At 37.3% G+C, this 16,729-nt stretch overlaps 1 protein-coding gene across 4 annotated transcripts in view; it reads left to right on the plus strand.

Annotated features, from left to right (window-relative positions):
- The window catches only part of LUZP2 (leucine zipper protein 2), a 423,019-nt gene that overhangs the window by 67,048 nt on the left and 339,242 nt on the right, over positions 1-16,729 (plus strand). The gene's annotated exons all lie outside the window — the stretch shown is intronic.

The raw sequence follows: 16,729 nt of genomic DNA on the forward strand, positions 1-16,729 counted from the left end.
ACACCATAAAAAATTGTGATATTTAATTTTACTATACAGAAGATGATTTCACATAGAAGTATATAATAAGCTACTTATATAGCTACAGGTTAATTAAATTAAATTGCATTTATACTGCATAAATTATAATATCAAATCAAAGTGTAAGCATAAGCATCAATGAATTAAAAATGCTTTCAAACTATATAGGCAAAATTGATATAAAAGTTTCTATAACTTTATTTTCTACTCGTTAATCAATTTCATCATCCATTAGCAACCTAGAAAAGGTAAAAACATTTAGAAAAATTAAGGGAAGAAAATGTAACATTGAGATTCGTTTCCTCCTGTTGATAACAATTTGAGAATTGCTGATATAGAAGAAGGACAACCATTATGTCTTAAGAATCATCACATAAAAGGGACTTTATACCAAACCAGTTTTGAAAACAGCTTTAGAGATCATATAGTCCCAACTTGTTTGCACATATTTTATTGTAAAGTCTTTATATCTGTGTCATGAAATTCTGACCATTAAATGAAAAATGTATGTATTTTTCCCATAGATTACTGTGTGTGTGCATGTGTAGTGTGATATATGTCATTTGAGAGAATCATAGAACAGTGTATGATTTGCTGCTAAGGGGAAATGAAAGGTACAGAACATGTTAAGTCCGCATCAGGGTAGGGCACATGTACTGGGACATTCAGAAACGTTGCTTCATGATTATAGGATGCAAGAAAAAAAATATTGAAAGTAAACCATTCCATTCAGACACAAGCTAAAGTTCAACGAAATAAACACTGTGCTCTGAGAATGCTTTCATAAACACTAGGAGACATCATTATACCATAGGTAGTGATTGCATTGCAATTATGTCTGACTTGTTTGGTGCTGCTTTGGAGTGTTTTAATCTCTCTGAGTGTACTTTAAAGAGTTTGTTATTGGGAAACATGCTGTGAATACAAGGTTGTGTTCTCGTCCAAAGCCTTTCATTTTAGAGGTGAGAAAACTGAGGTCCAGAGTGACTGAGACTTAGTCCAAGACCACGGAAGGAAACCAACAAGAACCCAGAATTTTCCCCGCTGCTCCTTCTGTTCTGTCATGTGGCTGCTCCCCATGACATTTCTTTTACAATCAAGCCACATTTGTATGGTTGGTGCCAACCTTAACTATTCCAGTTATTGTGGAGTATAAAGTAACTTAAAAAAAATTCTCTGACCACATATAATCATGACAGAACAACAGGCTGTAGTCAAAGGGAATTCCAGTAGTGAGTAGTTGAACACTATTTGTTCACCTGTATTCAGTTGTTTTTTGAAGAGAGAGTTGGCCCAAGAAAAGATTCCAGGTCATTTTCAAAACCCAAAGCAGAGTCATTAATGAGTTTCACCTTTGCACAGTTTACCTTGCAAGAGATATGCCTATAATGATTCCTGTTGATATTTCAGCCCTGTTGTCAGGAGATGTCCTTGCTGCCTTTTGGTTCTTTCCATTGAAGCTCTTTCCTATAAATGTCAATCCTAGGAGACATTTGCGTACATATCCCTCACCTATTAAATCTGTATTGCAACTGTGGAGTATTTTCAATGGGTAGCATACTGAACAATCTTACAAGATTAAATTTCTACATGTGGTCATATCTAGCTTTAATGCATGTGACATTGTATTTCATTTGGTTTACATGTCTCTACACTTTCAGCATAGCCTATGGGCAATTTATAGTTATGTAACATTTTTAAGGGTCAGGTGGTCATAGATTGCAGCCTACAAATACATACCATAAACTTTCTGTCTTTGCATAGGTTTCTTAAGCATTCTGAGGCTTAAATTTCTCATCTATAAAATGGAAAATAATAATGTCCAATATTAAGGGCCATTAAGATTGAAGAAAGTATATTTAAGTTCTATCTCAGTGCATGCACATGTATTTTGTAGTCCTTAAGGAAATCCTAACATGTTAGCTATTACTATATAGAGAAATTACAATTTAGTGTGTTGATTTTATATTGGATATCTCAAGCAATTAACATTTAATTTAATTATTTTATTAAAAATCAAAGTAAATGAATTACTTAAGTGAATTTTGAAGTTCTTGACTGACACAGCCAAAGTAATAAAATCATAGTTTATTTCTGATATGATTCTACTGGGAGTTATATGAGGAGGGAATTGAGCTCAGTGAATGATTCTTAGGAAAAATAGAACAAAAACCATGCAATGACTTGCTGCTTCCAAAGTAGTCCTTTCAGCTGAGCTAAGGTATTGGCAAGGGCTAATGCAGATTCTGGGCTAGCCTTCATCTCATGTCCCTATAGAGGGTGTAACTTCTTCCTGTTTATCCTGAAAAGGGTTATGAAGGTTTCTAATTCCCCACCCTTTAGCCTCTGTTCAAAACACAACTCTGAGCATCTAGAAGCACTTACTCAGTGAGTGGCTTAAGATTAATGGGGTAAAGGTTGCACTGTCATAGGTGTTAAATCCAAAGATTATGGATTCAAACAAATTTGGGATCGAGCCTTACTAGCTACGTGATTTTTGAAATGTCTGTTAATATCTCTCAGCCACGTTTTTCTCACCAAGGAAAAGGTGGTAACATTGCCTCTCTATAAATTTGTCAAGAGGATTGAATAAGCTAATATACATAAAGAATAGTGTCTAGCACAGAGAAATACAACTCAGTATATTGCCAGTCTTACATTATTGGATTGAAAGGATTAGAGAGCTTTTACCCTACCAGAGTGTGCTTGCATTTCAGATAGAGCAGTCATTAATAAAAAACTTTTACTCAGTTTAGGCAAGACAAAAGTGTTGGTGAAGAGATTTTGGAGCTCAGCCTTATCCTCCCTTATTTCAGAGGAAAAAAAAAAAAAAAAGACTGAATGGAGAGTGTATTTTTCCTCCAAGCTTATATGGATGACTTGAGGCCAGTGTGAAAGCCAGTTCTGTATCATCCTAACCAATTCCAGTTAGAAATGCTGATTTAAACACCTGCAACGTCCTCAAGAAAATAGAATGGAAAACCAGTATGACATGACCTAGCTTATGAATCTGAAAGCTCCAAATTATGTTGCTAAACTGGTTAAACATTAAATATAGTTACTGAAATTCTATTACTGTATCACTTTAATGCTGTTAAAGAAGGTTCATTTTTCAAGTTTGCATAAAGATTGCAGGACCAAAGAGATGTATTTTAAAGTAGGATAGCATAAACATCAGCGAGCCTTTGGACAAGTTGAAGGTTCTGAATTTTATAATTAAGTGGTCTCACAATGGGGGGTGAGTTTGGTCATGATCTCCATAGAATAGTGAAGAAGAAGGGGCTGGGATGGCAGAGGGAAATGAGAAACCTAGCATACTAGGGCACTTTGCTGTGTGCATGGACAGAGGTGTTAGGAGTAGACAGGAAAGTTCCCAGTCACTAGCCTTCCTCTTTTTGGGTTTTTTTGTTGTTGTTATTTTGTTTTTAATTTTCTCTTTTCTAATGCTGGCAGACATTTATCGTTGGTCTTTGCAGTAAACTAAGTTCTTAGCATTGGGCAGGAAAGGGGGGGCAGGAAACCCTTTGAATTACAAAAGAAACAAGAAAATGCATGAAAAATTGAAGTGACGTGTTGGCAAGAAGCAGATATGGTTGAGTAAGCTTTCTATTGTTGAGAATGTAGCTTTTTCCTTCAGATGCCGCAAAGTGAAATGTGAGCTCATTCCACAGAAAAGAGGTTCATATAAAAATGGGGGCAAACTGTTTTTTTTCTGACACTACAATTTAGAAAAAATATTGAAAAATATTGAATTTCTTTTGCATGTTGTTATGTATGTCTTTATTTCAATTGGTATTTTACATGACATGAAAATTACAGATTCAGTCAGTTATGTTGAAGACTTATTGTTGCCCTGGTGGTGAGCTAGGTGCTTACTCTGTCATTCAACTTCCTTGCAACACATTATACTTATACATGTTGTATCTCTGGGGAGAAGGAGTTCTGGACACCTTAAATGATTGGCTCATATTTTATCAGCTGGAAAGTAGCTCATCATTTCTGCGAGTCACTTTATGAATGAAACTGTGTCACCACCTATAAAATTTAAACCCTGTATAAATACACACTGAAGAAAAAAAATTTACTTATACAATAATACAAATAAGAATCCTGAAACTGAACAATGTTGGCAAATAACGGTATGTTTGCGTGAAGCGGGACAACCTACATTAGAAAAATTCTTAAAATGAAGCAACCAAAGACATTCATTAGTTTTAAGACCAGCCAAATTGAAGCCTTTATTATAATTACAAAATTTGCCAGCTAATCTCAATATTTCTATGTAGAAAACACATATGTCGTTAGATCAATATTTCTCAAAATATATTCCTCAGTCTACCTAAACCAGAATCTCCTGAGATGCTTGTCAAAAAGGCAACTTTCTGGTCCCTATCATATACTTATCAGATTAGAGTCTCTGAGGAAAGAGCCAAGGGACTTTCATTTTAATGTGGAATTCAGATGCTTTCTGTGTGTGTGTGAAAGTTTGGCAACCATCATTCCAATATCTGAAATGGTAGAGTCTAGAATACTTTGACCTCTTGGGTATTAGCTTAATATGGACCTTGGAGCTGAAGGTAGGAGGATGGAAAGATAGTGATATTTTGGCAAAAATCACACCTATTTTTCACACATATATAAAGAAGTTTAATAAGTGAGTATCTTGCCGCATACCAGGATGCATTTCTCAGTCAAGTTACATGAAAATAATTCTCCGCCTCCTGTGCTTTTCTGCAGAGGGCTGAGAAAATTCTCAAATAAACTAAATGACGTAAAACTATATGACATGGATTTTTCAGGGGGCATAGTCTGTTTAGAAAGTGCTTGACCGTGAAACGAAATCTTGTAGATAACAAGAAAAGAATGATGACAACTCCATCTCCTCCTTCACGTTCATCACTTCAAGTTACATGATAAAGAATAAGAAAAGCTAAGATCTGCATGTGAGGCCATACAAATGCTTGCTGTTTTCTACTTGGGGCAGGAAATCTGAGCTTTTAGGCCAAGTAGGAGTAATATTTAGCCTGGTAAAAACGAAATTTTTGATTCCCCTCCTCCCCTCTTTATTAATAGTGGTTGGTTTTGACTGATGTGGAAAAACAAATTTTGTTTGATTAATTTTCTGTATTAAACAGAACTATGCCAGTCACATTGTCGTAGTTCTCTTCCTCTGTGCAGTATCAGTTCTCCTGGAGCAATAAAGAAAGGAATCAAAAAATGATGTGATAATAAATAAGAGCTACCAATTGTATAATACCTTAAACCAGGTTGATCCTCACAATAGACTTCTTGTGAGGTGGTTGCTAACGTTGCCTCCATTTTAAATCTGCGGAAACTAAGGCACACAGGGGTTAGATTACTTCCCTGAGGTTGTAAAGCGGTAGGTAGTGGAGCGAGCTAGCCGAGTTCTTAATCACTGTACTGCAGCGCCTCCTAGTGTGTGATGGGAAACACTGGAATGGCCCTAAGTATGCCTCATTTATAGGTTCTGACTTACCCAGTGAGGACAGACAAATGTTAACTTCCTCTCCACTTTTCTCTAAGCTCACAACAAAATGTGACAGAAGATATTTTCTTTAAAGGTTTAACTAAAGTAATATTTTGTTCTTATTGTGAAAGAAAAGTAATGATATATTTGTATAATAGTATCTTCATTTCTGGATGTTGTTTTTCAAAGTCACAGCAGGGACCTGCAGTGTCCTACTCCAGCAGGTTTCCAAGTTTCCACTCTGGGGCTTAGATACATGTGGTAGGAATCAGACTGACCTGTGTTCTAACTGCAGCTCAGAAGTTGTGTGATCCCAGGTAGCTGTGTTTACTGCTCAGATACCTATATCAGGAGTTAAAGGTTGCTGTTTGTTTTTTATGTGTAAGAATCGTACTGCACAGTCCTTTACGGTTACTTTATTTAATGCTTTTCTGTACCTCATAAAGATACTTTATAGATTAGGACATTTGAGGATTAGAGAAGTTAATATATCTAAAATTACATTACTAGAGTTAGAGGTGGCATTTGAGCCCACAATTTAATAGACATAGCCTCAAGGTCAGGATCCTGATACAGTGAAATTTGACACTAAAATTTGTGGTGTCAGGCATCTGGGAGGCAACTCAGAAACAAAGTGGCTACTGAGAACCATAGGCAGACTGGTGTAAAAACTAGACTTGTGCCATTACACGCACATGGATGCGTGAACCAAGGGTTCTGGTGCACTGTGGCTGTATGCCCTGTTTGTCTGCAAACCCTGATAATATCCCCCATGTCACAGATAGTGCCTCCTTTTGTTTAACAGAGTGAAAAGCAACAGACTAATCATTTGAACTCAGACTGTCTTGAAACCTCACATAATAATAATAAATAACGATGGTAGCCAAATTTTCCTTAGAAAGTTAAATTGCTGTTTTACTGGAACTGCACTTCCATTGGTAGTCAGAAGATGGCACTGTGAAGTATGAAGTACAGTATAGTCATATCTGTTTTAGTTTTAACCCATTTATAGGCTTTGGCTTTATTTCACTTCAAAACAATTTTCATATAGATATATGTATGTATATGCATGTCTATAATATATACTGTATAATACACCTATTATGTATTATAATATATTCAATTTTAATAAACCATTTATATATTACACATAATTATTTTACAGGTGTTTGGGGGGGATGAGTCTTTGACAATAAGCTTTGTTTGGAAACAAGGTACTGCTAGCTTGATCCCATTCATCACTACAGTGATTCCTACAGGTCTAGTTTCCTCCTAAGTGGAATTAGACCTGAAATTGTAATAATGTACCCATTTCCCCTATGTACTCTTAAAAAAATTTTCAAGGGCAGACTTGAAGGGAAGTAGACGATATGTGAGGGAGACAGTCGTATCTGACATTTTTATAGTATTTAAATGTTAGTATTTTATAGTATTTAAATGCTCGTATCTTTTCACATTATCCTATGTAGCAATTAGTAATAACTCCTTTTCATAGATGAGAAAGCTGTTAGTAATGACAGGTAGGTGGCCCAGAGCCAAGGCTGAGTTTGACTTTCACAACATCAAAGTTACCTTGGGACCTAGAAAGTTGGAGTATAAAGGAGTCAGAGTCACTTTCTCTTAGTCGGCTTTGGCTTCTGTAACAAAATAGCATAGATTGGGTGACTTAAGCCACAGACATTTACTCCTCACAGTTCCGGAGGCTGGGGAGCCCCAGATAAAGGTGCTGGCAGATCCAGTGTCTTAAATTAGGTCTGCAGACTGTTGGCTTCTCCTTGTATACTTACATGATGGAGCAGATAGAGAGGAAGCTGACTCTTGTCTCTTCTTATAAGGGTACTAATCTCATCATGACAGCTCTACTACCCTCATGACCTGATTACCTCTCAAAGGGCCCACCTTCTAATTCCATCCCAGTGAGGATTGGTTTTAACATATGAATTTTGGGGGAACACGAATATTCATCCGTAACATGCTTGTTGAAAAATGAAGCAAAGGCTATCAGCCTGACAGGATTAAAGGAGGTGGTGCATGTGTGGTATTTGACATGTTCGGTCTTACATGATTTGGGTCCTGTGTTTGTTTGTGTACTTTCCATAAGTCGATGTGAGTACCTGCCTATAGCCCTTACCTCTTGAGTCAGCTAAGATTCAGTTTCTTGGTATGTATCAGAAAACTCCAAATAATAGTGCCTTAAACAAGATAGAAGTTCACACTCTCTCACCTGAAGTATATGTAGAGGAGGACATGCAGGGTTGATTGATGCTCCTGGTCAGCAAGCAGGCCTGTGTTGTAACTTTCCTGGGCCTGAGGACCTTTACCTTCATCAGCTCCTTCCTCTATCGAGGATATATATAATGCTTTGTGACTGTGTTGATATAAAGATGAATGTGTTAATACTGTATATATTTAAACATAGAAGTTTACCTTTCTAATTTTAATTTTAAAAGAAATTTTGAAATGTGTGTGGATCTCTAAAACTACCATGGATCTAAAGCCCTGTGTCTGATGCAGGAAGAACGGATGTGGGCATGAGGGGGGCCATGTCTCAGGCTTTCATTGAGCCCCTGGGATGTGCCCCACCAAGTGTGGGTCCTTGGCCTCGCACAGAAAAGAATTCAAGGGCGAGCCACAGTTGATTAAAGGTAGATTTATTCAGAGAGATACACTGAAAGGCAAGAGAAAGGTGTGAGGGTTGGGTGCTAAGATTAAAGGTAGGTACACACTCTATAGACACAGTGTGGGCTGTCTCCGAAGAGGGAGAGAGAGAAGACAACGGCCAGGAGGCGCTGTGTTGCCATTTTTTATGGGCTCAGTGGCTTCATATGGTAATAAGTGGAAGGACCGGTCTTACTAGTCTGGGGAAGGGGCTGGGATTCCCAGGAAGTGGGCCATTTCCCACTCTTTGACCTTTTGTGGCTAGCCTTGGGACAGTCATGGTGCCTGTGGGCATGTTATTCACCATGTTAATATATTACAATGAGCATACAATGAAGCTCCAGATCTGCTAGAAGTCAAATCTCCCACTATCTTGAGCCTCAAGGCTTACTGGAGGTTGAATCTTTCACCATTTTGATGTTAATTGCTGTAGTGTTCCTTGAATGGCTATGCCCTGCCCTCTTCCTGTCTCACTCCACCTAGCCTAATGGACCAGTTGGTCCTGTCAGCAGGGACTCAAGATTCTTCCAGCTTTCTGCTTGCTAGGCCCTGGGCTGCATGATCCAAGAGGGCTGCTGAAGTTCAGGTCATCATTTCGAACAGCATCATGGAAGAGGGACCCACCATCTTCCTTTTACAAATATTTCTCATTTGCTAGACATAGTAATAGCTCTGCCCAGCTAAAAGGGAGGCTGGGACTTGCAGTCCCTTTACCTGGGCATTATATTTAGGTAAAAATCATGGTTTTGTCACAAAGAGACAAAGGGAAAATAGATATTGGAAACTCTGCCATATTTACCTTGTCTTGCCCTTCTGACTGCTGCTCAAATTCTCTGCTAGATAAATGTTCCCATTACTCCAAATAAATTTAGCTTTTTTTTTTTCAGTACAATGAAGTAGGAGCAGATTATCTCTCACTAGGGATTAAAACAAAAACAAAACAAATAGAAAAACAAATAATGGCAAATTTTCTTGATGGAATTTAACTGTTTTGGTTTATAGGTACTGGAAAGCTTACATCTTTGGTGTTTGGGCCGAGGGATGGGAACCTAACACGGAAATAGTTTAAGCTTAAAAAATAAATGGATGGAAAATTATATATAATTTATATATAATTATAAATTATAATTAATGATTATCTTATGTGACTCCTAGATATTTACCAATGATAAAATTAGTACATGGCCTAACCCTGAATTTAGCTGATGAGTTCTGAAGATGACCATTTTAAAAGCAAGTTTCACATGTATTTTATGACCTCAGACTGTGATTTACATACAGCAAGTACTTTAGTATATGCTTAAAGGCTTACTGAATAATTAAAATCAGACTCTTTGCCTCATTGTTTTCCCTTGTGCTTTTTTTCTGTTCTTGGAAAGAGAAGATGATACAAATTATTTTTGAATTTTAAAGTAAATGATTTTTTTTTAGGAAAGTATGCCTACTCTTAACCTCCAAATTGTGCTGTGATGGTCCACCAGCATCCACATTTATTTATTTTGGATCTTGTATTACAAGGGGCTGCCATTTTCTCAAAGTCTCCCCTTTGCACAGAATCTTTCCTTGGGCCGGGGAAAAGGGGGAGGAAGGAGACTGAAAAAATTTCTTCATAAAATTGAGCAGAGGTATGCCACGGTTATGGAGACAGAGTGATTGAAATAATGGGACATGGATGCTAGGCTGACCAGGGAAAAGGGTGAAGCCAAGATGGTGTTGGAAACAAAGGGGGAGGTCATAGGGCTAGATGTTGCCACAGGGTTACTGAAGGATGTGGTGCTGGGCACAGGCCGAAAAGCCAAATAGTGATGGTGGGCAAATATTGGTAGTGTAAACCTTTGGAACCTTCTTAGAATCATGACATTTTAGATCTCAGTGGATCTTTACTTTCTACTGCAGCCCTTAATTTTATTAATGTATAAATTGAGATGTCAAGTGACTGAAGTATTCAAAAGCGATACAACTATTTAATAGTGCAAACAAGACAAAGAGGAAAAAACAAATAAAAATACTCATATGTTTTATTGCCTCAGTCTCATAAAATTTGAGAGAATGTGATATAGTCATGAGTTTATATAATACAAAGATTTCTGCAAAAAATTTAAACAAATAATTACATATTTTTAACTTACAAAAGTCTAAATTATTTTTTAACACAAATGTGAATATTAAAGAAAGCACAATTATTGAGTTCTTACTTGGTTTGTTTTTAACACTGACCACAAAGTTCAACATTGATTTATATTAATAAATATAACTTGGCTTGTCAAAATGAGTCTTTTACTTTCTGGTTCTAATATTTTCTCCCATCTGGCATAGTTTTGCTCTTAGTTTTTCCTTGCCTTTTCTTCTTTTTCTTATCATTATTTTAACAAAATAAATGGTGATTATTTTTTTGCCACCTGAGATATAAACATGATTTTTCTTTCAGTTGGTGGAGACCAGCAAACATCACAAACTTCTCTGAGAGGTAAATGAGTGAAAGTTTTATTTGCTGACATGTTAGTTATCCAAAAATGAAATCACTTTTGCCTGTTTTTGAATTCCCAAAAGATTTGATGTTGTCTGCACTGGAAACACCCACACATGAAAGAAAATCTACACAGAGTCATAGGATGATTAGTTATGATCCTGTAGTGATCATTGGTAATGTTTTGCTTTATTTTACTTTTATAGTCAACATTAGCAAGTAAGAGAAAGAAATGGATGAGATTTGTCCCGGGTGAACAACTATGTTTTAAAGCACTTTCAGATATTTGGAAAACATAAATTTATTAATTTAAATTATGTTTCTGTGTGACTGTTTAAAAAATTGAGAGTATAAGGATGTTTTTTTTAAAAATACTCACAGGACCTGTATAATACAAAACAAATGGTGTTTTATGTGTGGCTCCTCTTTATCCATCATATTTTATAGCTACAGTAAGTTGCAGGGCCAAGATTTGGACCCTCAACTGATTCTGAAGCCTAGATTGTACCATGGAAGATCAGTTGATGAATCCCATTAGTCCTAAGCAAAGGCTAAATTCTGGTAGAAGTGCATGAATTGTCCTTTCAGGAAATCACCAGCTTTTGTCTACCCGTAACCTTTCAGGCACTGAATGTAGAAAGTGTTTATTCCAAAGAAGTGATGAAAGGGTGTTAGGCTGGGAAAATAAGAGTTGCCAGACAGAATGCTAAGTGGAGGACAAAGTGAGAATGGAACTGATTTAGCGTTTTGATGTGTGCAAGTATAGTCCATTCCGCATGTATAGTCAGGAGTCCCTGGCGGCGTCTTGCAATGAGAAGTGCGTCTGGGGAAAACAAACAAAAGACAAGCCAAAAATGCAGACCTTTGGAGAACAGAATGTTTTAAAGATGAGTGGTGAGCACGGTGACCGTGAACAAGCCCACGGTGCCTCACTGGCATTGAAGCGGAGTTTGTGGAAGAAGAATCTGGATTGGTGGGAGAGAAATTCTCCACTGAATTCAGGCAGTGACTGTTTTCCATTGTGTTCTGTTTTGCTTTGTTCTGGCAATAAAAAGGGCATACAAGACAAACTGGCAGAAAGAGGGAGATAAAATATCTGATAGTGGTGCGTCCCTTTGCTCCTCATTCGTAGTGAGACTGAGAGTATAGTAACAGGAGGATGGATTCAGAATGAGTGAGTTGGCCTTTATAGCTGAGCGATCTTGAACAAGTCAAAGAGTCTCCACATGTCAGGAGAACTGAGAAGAGGGTAGTAGAATGAGGAAGGCTTGCTGTGGTACTAGGAGAAAATACAAACTAAGATCAAGTCCCTGCTTCTCTCTAGCCCTATTTTCAACTGCATGATTATGAATTTCATTTTTCGGAGGCTGGTAGGGTATGGTGAAACCAGCTGAATTTATGCTGTTATATGATATAGATCTGGAGTCCTTTTGCGGTGCAGTGAGTGTGGGGGAAGATAGTCTCAAGGACGAGGAGATGAGGTTGTGATAACACAGCAGTGTTACATGAAACTAATTACCAGAACGTTTTGTAAAGGATTCTCCCGCACTGGTGTTGGGAAGAGCACTACTGGAATAAGCCCCTCAGATGGGAACAGTTCAGCTGGGCTGCACAGCTCCGGGAAAGCCAGATTCACAGAAACCGAGGAATGGATGGGACAGGCTCAAGCTATTTAGGGCTGAACATAAACATTGAGTTTTCGTATGACTTTGGGTCAGGAATACCGAAGAGGATAGTGAATGAACTATTAACAGTAAGACTGAAAGCTGTAGTGAGCGATCACTGTCAGACTCTTCTGCTGACGTGAGCTCTGACTGCTTGTACCTGAAGGATGCTGGGCGGTCAGTCATTCGCTGTTTCCCAGATTCTTGGGTAGCGACTGGAGCCAGGAAGCCTGTCATAAATTCTTAGACGTTAACTCAACCTTGGTTGCAGGGGTTATACATTCATCCAGAACTTTTTTCTTCCCCCCCGGAATAGATTATGGAATCAAATACTGTACCTAGCAGCCCAGGACATGTGAGGTAAAAGGTGGGGCATGAATAGTTATGCTGGGAAGGCCACGTGTTACTCTCTCTCCACAGGGGAGGTTTATTCTTCTGACGCTAAGGACCCTGAGCTATACATGACATTTTTGGTAACCAGCAAGAGTAATAACTTGGCCATTGGTTGGTTTAGTAGCAAACTAGGAGTATGCAAATTAAATCAACTAACAACCAAGAACCTGATATAAGAAATTGACTTTTTATGGGATGTGAGGAAGATCAGATATCCAAACAGAAGATTAAAGTTCCCCATCTCTGGGAATAAGGATGAGAGAGTTGTAGAAGGTGTCACAGAACTAAATGACTTTTTTATGGGTTTCAACACTTATAAGTATACAGGAACAATTTTTGTTAAGGAAAATGAATCTCAGGAAGAAGCTTTATATAAAGTCACTAAGGTTAATAATAGTAGTAATAATAATAATAAAATTCAGAGTTATAGCTCCTAAGCAGAAAATTTAGTGTAAAATAGGTGGGCCATTTGTCCGTCTTCCATACTAAAAGAATACAGCAACAACAAAGCCTTTATGGTTATACAAATTTGAATGAAAATTGTCACATAAATGAATTTTTTGTGTTGAGGACCTCCAGCAAATTCATTAAGACTTCATCTATAGCTAATGTATTGTAACTAATATATTATCACTATTTACAAATACATTTTTATAATGTTCAAATACGAGTAGGGTACTTTTTTGGGTTCACAAATTAGTGAGATGGATCTGTCTTTGAGCAGGCACTACTCACATACACACATATAGACACACACTCATACACACACGTGTGTGTGCTACAGCTTCAGCATTGTATAAATTTTTATAATAACTGTATAGTCTTGCCTGTATCAGGATGGGGAATCAGGCCAGGAAATGTTCACGGTCAAGTTTCAACCTCCATAAGAGAAGGAGAGAATTTGAATGCAGCAAGCAAGGGAAGTGACACAGGGAGTCCATGTGCCAGAGAGTTGACAGAATATCAGTTTAGTCCATTATCCAACATCCCAGCAGGTGGAATATTTACATGAAAAGATAACATACTGTAAAAGGTTTTAGAGGCTGCAGTGGATCTTCTTGGTACCTGGTCCAGATTCTCTTTACTAGGAGTGCCCCATTTGCCAGCTGCTTTCTGTGGTACCAGCTGCTTTTTGTGATACCAATAGCTAATAAATAACCTTAAAAAAATAGCAGAAAAATAACCTTAATGAGATTTTTGCCTACTCCTGGGTTTTGCTCATCCTCTCTTTCAGCAACACCTTCTCCCATCCCTAACCTTTCCTAAGAGGGTTCCTCTCTCTATTCCTGAGTATTATGGATTTTCTCCCCCCATCTCCCGCACCACCACCCCGAGTCCCTGATTATGCTTCCTCCCCCACTGTGGGCATTACGTACCCTCTCCCTCCACGGTCCCTTAGCCTGCGGTGCCCTTTCCCCATTCTCTGCAGTCATAGCCATACAGCCACGTGGCTCTGCCTCTGTGCTGCAGTGCGTGCTCCAGCGCTTCCCTAGGGACCCAGCGAAGCTAGTCTTCTGCTGGGACCACTTCTCACTTCTTTGCTGAACATTTTTGTCCTATCACATTTTCTTCTCACCTTCATTTGAAAGTACTCACTTACTGAGATAAATTCATTTCCAAAGGAGGCCCCTCTTAGGCTTTACTTTGGGGGAAACTGACCTAAGATAGAGGCTGATCCACCTGGGTTTGAATCCCAGTCTCTCACATTACTAGGTATATGACCTTGAATGAGTTATTGAAAATTCTTTATGATAATTTGTTTCCTTTGAATGGAGAAAATAACCAATCTTGAAGTCCTATTGTGAAGATTAACAGATAACAGATTTAAAACACCTGGCACTTATACATACTTCATATAGGCTACTTTTCTTTACCATTCAGTTAGGAGAATTAATGCAAAACCTAAAGCTATTTTTATGAAATGTCAGTAGGTTTTATGTGAATATGAAATTCTGTGACCACTCAAGTTGGAATAACCTCAGTGATGCAGTACCCAAAGCTCTTTTTGTGACTTCCTATTTTCCAGAGTTTGATAATTTTTTGTTACCATGTATACTATTTTTCATTTTTTCTCAAATATCTGTTGACTCCAGAAATATCAACTATCTCAATGAGGGCATCAATCACATCACTTGCATTGCTTTAATTTAATTATTTGATCCTATTCTATATTTTTCTCTTAAAAAAATCCATATAAGAAGGTTGAATTTATCAGATAGTATACAGTAGTTAAATGAAAATTCAATCTTAATTTATTAAACAATGACTTTATGTTGCTGCTCAAGTTATTTTCCTGTTGCATCTAAAAAAAGAAAAAATCCTTTATGTGTGTAACACTTACGGTGTATGAGAGGCTCTTTTTAATTATGTCAAAGTCCTACCTTTTTATCTTTGAGAAAGTAATTTCCTTCCCATAAAAAAACAATTTCCTTTATCATTTGGTTCTTAAAATGGCATATTCCAGAAATTGTTTTTGAAATGTGGACTACTTAATTTTCTCTCCATTAGTGTCCTACTGACTTGGAAAATAAAATGGAAATGATGAAGGGGAGATGATTCTTTGAGATCAAGGGACTAAAAGGCCTTCAATTTATTATACTTTATTAATGAATAAAATAAAAACAAATAATAATAGAGAGTAATTAGCACTTACATGTTAGATATTACTTACATGTTAGATATTACCTCATTTAATCTATTTTGCCTAATTAAATTAATTTATTATATACAACATATAATTGAGTATCCTACGGCTTAACTAAGGTAAGAGACATTTCAGCTGGTCAGGTAGTCAATAGTGGAGCCAGAAAGGTGGAGCCCAAGGATGTCTGAAGCTAAACCCTAGGTTCTTTGTCACTTTAGCCATAACTGTTAAAGTCTCTTGAATATTTTGAAGAAAAATCTGATATAGCTATTTTTTCCTTATAACATTCTATGCTTACAGGTTGACCTAGCACAAAATAAATAGCTATCTGAAGGCATATTATCCTTTCTATAAATCTTCAGGGAGAAATCTGAATTCATTTAATTTTAGTGTTGGCTTCAAACACCTGTCTCTGCCTAAGTCTCTCTATCTCTGTCTTTATGTCTCTTTCCAATTTTCTTTCTCTCTCCCTATCTCTATCCTGGCTTTCAGTTCTGGCAAAAGCTGCCCCACCACCACTAATTTAATTGAGCAAAATTTGAGTAGGTAAATAGGTTCTTAGATTTAGTGTTTGAGATAAATCAAAGTGTATTCTGGAGGGAGAAGATTATCACTTTAGAAGCAAGAAATATTTCACCACCAGAGAGCATAAGGAAGTACCATATCTCGGGAAAGAGACATCTGCAGCCTCCTTCTCCCTAAAATAAATCTAAGGGAAACTGCTGAAAATTATTACAAGACATGAGTGTCCCTAATGTAGTTGTGAGAATATTAAGTTGACGATGGAAATATCAGAAGATGATAGTGGTTCTCAGTGCAAACTATTGAGTTGTTGTCTTCTTGGCTTTTCCACTGTTCATTTGTTCCTAATTCAAAGCTAGTCAACAAATGGAGAATGGTTTCATAAACTAGTTTGCTCTCACAGTCGTATCATTTTCTTTTCTGAGATCCTGCGTTGTATTTTGACTGCAATTGTTCTTCAGACAATTGTTTTTAAGAACTGTTAAACGTAGTGCTCAGACACTCTTAACACTTTATTCTGAATGACTCTTGAGTTTTGGAAAGTCCTGCACGTCACTGAAAAATGCAATCTACCATCTGGGACAATCTAGGAAATTGGAAGTTGGGTTAGGGAAAAAGACGAAGGTTTGAATTAAAGATTCTTTCTTTCAAGGTTTTATTGATTTTTATGTATTTATGACAAAGTCTATTGAGAACAAAATTGAAGACAGGAAGCATGAGATTTCCGGAATCATGACTGGATTGTGAACATACTGGAAGAACAAACCTATTACTTGTCCCTCGAAAACTATCTCTGCAGAAAGGTCTTGGCAAAGAGATCCTGCATCTATGGAGGATACGGTCTCAGTGAGGCAGTTCTGCACATGTACCGG

This window comes from Vicugna pacos, chromosome 10, assembly GCF_048564905.1.
Source record: "Vicugna pacos chromosome 10, VicPac4, whole genome shotgun sequence".
NCBI classification, from domain to species: Eukaryota; Metazoa; Chordata; class Mammalia; order Artiodactyla; family Camelidae; genus Vicugna; species Vicugna pacos.